Below are 5,637 nucleotides of genomic sequence, written 5' to 3' on the forward strand. Positions count from 1 at the left end.
CATGTAAATAACATGCATCTGTATGCATATAAGTATATGTATGCATGCATTTATGTTTGTATTTATATAGATATACAGATGATATATGTTTATATATGTATGTATATATATATATTCACTGAAAAAACCATAGGCTATAGACCATATATAGTTAGGAATTAGCATTTACAAAACCTTGAAAATTCACTGAAAAAACCATAGGTTATAGACCATATATAGTTAGAAATTAGCATTTACAAAACCTTGAAAATTCACTGAAAAAACCATAGGTTATAGACCATATATAGTTAGGAATTCGCATTTACAAAACCTTATTTTACTCACACAAAACCATTGAAATTCCATATATAGTTAGTTGCACTAACTATATATCGCGCACCCGCAATCCACTGCTGATGATGTCACATATTACATCATTCATGACATGGTCAGTGACATCACTGATGACATCACTGATGACATCTCAAATGACATCACTGATGACATCACTGATGACAACATCCAGTGACTGTATGTTTCTGTAAAGTAAAAATATGTCTTACATATTGAAGAATGAGTGGATGTATAAGTGTCTGGATGAAGGATTTATTAGGTGCATGACTGACTGTATGAGTGAGTGATTAAATGTGTCTCACTGAGTGCATGGGTTAGTGACTAAACTGTCTTAATTTGTGCATCATTATGTCTGTTGTTCTGTAAACTGTTGCATGTGTTGATAAGTAGCTATATGAGTAACTATATGGGTTATTGATTGGTTGCCCAAGTATTTGTATGGGAGACTGAGTGTGTGTGTGGGTGGCTGGGAGGTGTATGACTCTGTGCATAGATGTGTAAGCAGTTGATTCACTAGATGTATGGTTTCAAAAGTGCATGTGGAAACAGCTGTATGGGCGGTTGACTGTGTGCATGAGTGTATTGGTGAGTGAATGGATATCTCAGTGCTACATGTCAAAGTAAGTACATATGTAAAACACAGTACATGTGAGAGTTGACATATATAAATAACTGTGCATAAGAGCCAGTGAATGTGTGAGTGGCTGTATGGATCATTGTGAACTTGTATCAGGGATTGTATAAGAGAGTAAATATGTGTTAGTATATGTTTGAATAAGTAAAGTTTGTATAACTGTATAGTTGAGGAAATGGAGGTGTGATTGATTCTTTGCATGACTGACTAGGTGTGTGAGTAACTCCATGGATGAGTGACAGTCTGTGAGTGTCTGTTTACACTGATTGTATCTAAGGTTATATTAGAGTCTGAAGAGGTTCATCGTATTATCACATGAATGATATCATCAGTGATGTGATCAGTAATGTCAAATGAGATGTCATCAGTGATGTCATCAGTGATGTCATTTGAGATGTCATCAGTGATGTCATTTGAGATGTCATCAGTGATGTCATCAGTGATGTCACTGACCATGTCATGAATGATGTAATATGTGACATCATCAGCAGTGGATTGCAAGTGCGCGATATATAGTTAGTGCAACTAACTATATATGGAATTTCAATGGTTTTGTGTGAGTAAAATAAGGTTTTGTAAATGCGAATTCCTAACTATATATGGTCTATAACCTATGGTTTTTTCAGTGAATATATATATATATATATATATATATATATATATATATATATATATATATATATATATATATATATATATATATATATATATATATATATATATATATATATATATATATATATATATATATATATATTTATATATATATATAACCTACTGGCGGTAGCCAGTAGGTATATATAGTTAGGATTTTTTCTCTATGGAACTTTTGAAAATTCTATGTCTAATAACTTTGGCGTTTGGGCACGGAATCGGCTGAAATTTTCAGGAAAATGGCACAATTTGTTTATGAGCAGCCCCTGAAAAGTTGGGGGGGTTTCGTCGAGGGGGGGCCGAGAAAAAAGGGGGTCCCAAAACACGTTTTTCCCATTCATTTTTCCATAGGGCGTTTGGCCTCACTTTTAGCTCGAACGGCTGAATGGATTTGCACGAAACTTGGCAAAATTGTAGGGACTGTTAGCCCGATGTGCCTTTGCTGGGTCTCAATATATATGCTCCAGTGGATTTTGAGAAATTAACGTTAAAAAAATGTATATATCTGTGACAGCGTCCCGGGTAGCGCTCCGGTTCGCGTACTTTTCGCGTTATGGAACTTTGCATAGCGAAGCTGATTGGCTCTCCGGTGTCTGTCAACATTCTAAACAGTCCGGAGCGGCCGCCATCTTGTCTCTCGGTAGGATCGAGAGACAAGAGGAGGAGAAAAACGAACGGGGAATTTAATGAAAGGGTGAAGGTAGATCCCTCTTGACCCCCTAGGAATGATGGTGGGGTTTTAAAGGGTCCCGTGAAAAATTTGATTTTTCGCGTTAGAAGCGCTTCCCGGTTCACGAACCGGGTCGCAAACTGGTAGCGAAACGGGAATTCGCCATTTTGTGTTTCGATTTAATTAAATTACAAGATGGAGGAAAAATAATGTGAGAAATGGGTATAAGGGGGTACGGGAGACGTATCCTGACCCCCTATGTTTTCTTAGGGTGGTTGAGGAGGCTCATATATGTTGATACTTGTCTTCCAGCGGCTGCGCGTGAGCATTTTTTTTGCTGCGTGATGTCTGTTAACGTTCGATTCGAAGGAAATCAGGAAGTGTTGACCGCCATTTTCACACTGCGAGTAAATATATTGTTAAAAATAATTGTTATAAATTAATCCGTATTGATAAACATTGTCTGCGCCATCTTGCTTTTTTTCCAATGCCACACTTTTGTCGTGCACGGCAGTCATTTTAGATGCCTTGAACAGACCCACTCCCTGCACGCCGCCGATCGTGACGTCTGTTAACGTTCGATTCGAAGGAAATCAGGAAGTGTTGACCGCCATTTTGTCAGTGCGACTAAATATATTGTTAAAAATAATTGTTATAAATTAATCCGTATTGATAAACATTGTCTGCGCCATCTTGCTTTTTTAACAATGGGACACTTTTGTCGTGTACGGCAGCCATTTTAGATGCCTTGACCAGACCCACTCTCTGCACGCCGCCGATCCTCAGCATGGCTCCCTACATTCGCAAGCATCTCCCCCATGCACTGGTCACACACGCTCTCTCTCTCATGCATGGGCCATAAACCTCCTCCCATATGCGCTGCTCTTAACTGAGAATCACACCCCGTGCTGAGGAAAATTCAGCCCAGATTACAACCGATGCCCAGGCTGCTGGCACAAGACGCCACTTAGTTCCCATCTTGAACGGTTACCAAATAAAGAGACGGGCGCTGGAAGCAGGAACACAAGAACAGAGTTTTATTTCTCATGAGGAGAGCCTGTCATTTCAAAACATACATACATACACACAAACTCGGGCGGGGGAGACAGTACATATATTATATACAAAAATACAAGACAAAACATAGAACAGTTGCTGGCCAAAAAGATCTCTTCCTGCATGCTGCGCATCCTTAGCATCCTACTTAATTCATCTGGGGGCTGAGCTCTTTTTACCTTTTTCTTCTCTCTTATCGTCGGCTGCCTTCGCTGGTGGCTTTGGTTGCAAATACTTACACCTTTGCCAATTGGTCGGGAACTAACCTGGTCAGGCTAATACTCAGGGGGGATCTTCGAATCATTTTTAGTGAATGGGTTTCCAGGCTGAGGCAACGGTAGGTGTCAGTCGGGAGAACAATGGGGCAGCTTTGAGTTTCATGTCTATGAGGGTGCGAGAAGGAGGTGGTAAATCTTAAACATTGGCAACATTCCTAGTCCTCCAGACGGAGGGTACTTGGGTAAACCTCACCTCGGAATATTCCTTAAACTTTCCCTATTTAGTTAAATATAGGAATTTATTCATTGGTGCACGTCATTCTTGGTTGTATTATTCGGAGTGCCAAGCGAAGTCATATTTTGTCATCCTGTAATAACCCGTCAAGTTTCTGGTTCAGGCTGCCCTCCCAAGCGCTGGGTTCAGAGAGAGACATAGTCATTGTTTGCTCGTCGTGTTTAGGCACCATATTCAAACCCTTTTTCTCATCCCATCGGCCGTTAAGTCACCATTTTTCCATACTATAATCGACGTTCCGAAGTGACCTGCAGAAAAGAGGGAAAAAGAAGGGGCGTGGGCAGCGTTTAAAACACATCAACGCGCATAAACCCGAAAAGGCTTTTACTTACTACATACTCGGCCTATCTCCATGGGATGCAGTCCCTACCATCTCGGCGTTTAAGCCCAGGGGGGACCGGTAATGTGGGAGAGATAATTATCGGAGGCCTGTGGATAGCATAGGTCACCCAAGTGTGGCATTACAGATCGTGTGCAGGGGAGGGTCAAAACAAAGGGCAGTCGGTGTAAAGTGGGGGCGAGCTCGTGCTCTCCTTTGAGGAAGAGAGATAACCTACAGTGGTACGGGGTCGTTTTCGTTCATACTAGGGGGGCCAGGTGACGTTCCTTCGGGGTGGCTTAGGGGCATTTAAAACAACTTCCCTGATACAGGTAGCATATAAAGTAGAGGCTAAAAACCAGGATCTTTATCGATTGCTTTATGCTGTACAAAAATGAAAAACACATACAACAAACCTGGACCATTCATATTTGCAATGTTTCTGCGTACTATACTTTTTAACCCTTAAGTAATCGAGCTGCTTCATTTCACCTGCTTTTTTTTTTTAATTTATTTTTAAAATCGGAAACAGTGGCCATTTATTCGAAACTTACCAATCTACGCGTTACAACTATGTTTGCTTTTTCAAAAACCTTTAATAAAAATGTTGGTGCACAAATACGGGCCTACAACCCCGTGGGCCGGCCATGGAGCAGGATGGAACTGTAAATGGGGGGGGGGTATTTATTTGTGGAAAACATAACAGAGTCAGTGGTCGTTGATTTCATAGTAAAAAGTGCGACAAGTGCAACAAAATCATATCGATAATTCATTGTGAGCAAGTACCAAAAGTGTCGACAATTCGAACCTTCAATAAATACAGTAATCAATGATGCATTAGAACTTAATATCAATTCATTGTCCGAACGTGTAATCAGTACCCGTCCCATGTCAATTCATTGTTCGAACGTATAATCAATACCCATCCCGGATCAATTCATTGTCCGAACATATAATCAGTCTTATCCCATATCAATTCATGTGCTAAAAACTGCATACATATCTCATGATATCAAGGCTGAGCAATCGGGGCACAACAAGGAGTTGAGAGTTTCATTTGTACCGGCGCCATTTTGGGTGAGGTCAGGAAGGTCCAAGTATAGTCAAAATGTCTCCACCAACTCGTGGTTGGACCGGGACCTCTTTTGGCAGTCCAAAGGTTTTCGTTGAAGGGTAGCAGAGGGGACTGGCGACATGAACCATCAGTCAAAGTGGGGTGGGAGGCAACAATCTCTCCTACCGGGTCATACTGGTGTCCCACCGGAACTGATCAAGTTGGTAGTCTTGCAGGATTTTGGTCATTTCAAGACTGAGGCCGGCGCCGGCATGAGCGCGCCGAAGTCCCGCGGCTACGTCGTGGTCGTTCCGTGGGTGATCATGGCAGTCATTCCCGATCGGGGGTGTCTGCGGGGGTCGGGGGCCCCCGTGGCTCTTATAGAATCTTCAAAGTTGAGGAGA

This window comes from Lissotriton vulgaris, unplaced genomic scaffold (assembly GCF_964263255.1).
Source record: "Lissotriton vulgaris unplaced genomic scaffold, aLisVul1.2 SCAFFOLD_1099, whole genome shotgun sequence".
In the NCBI taxonomy this organism is placed as follows: domain Eukaryota; kingdom Metazoa; phylum Chordata; class Amphibia; order Caudata; family Salamandridae; genus Lissotriton; species Lissotriton vulgaris.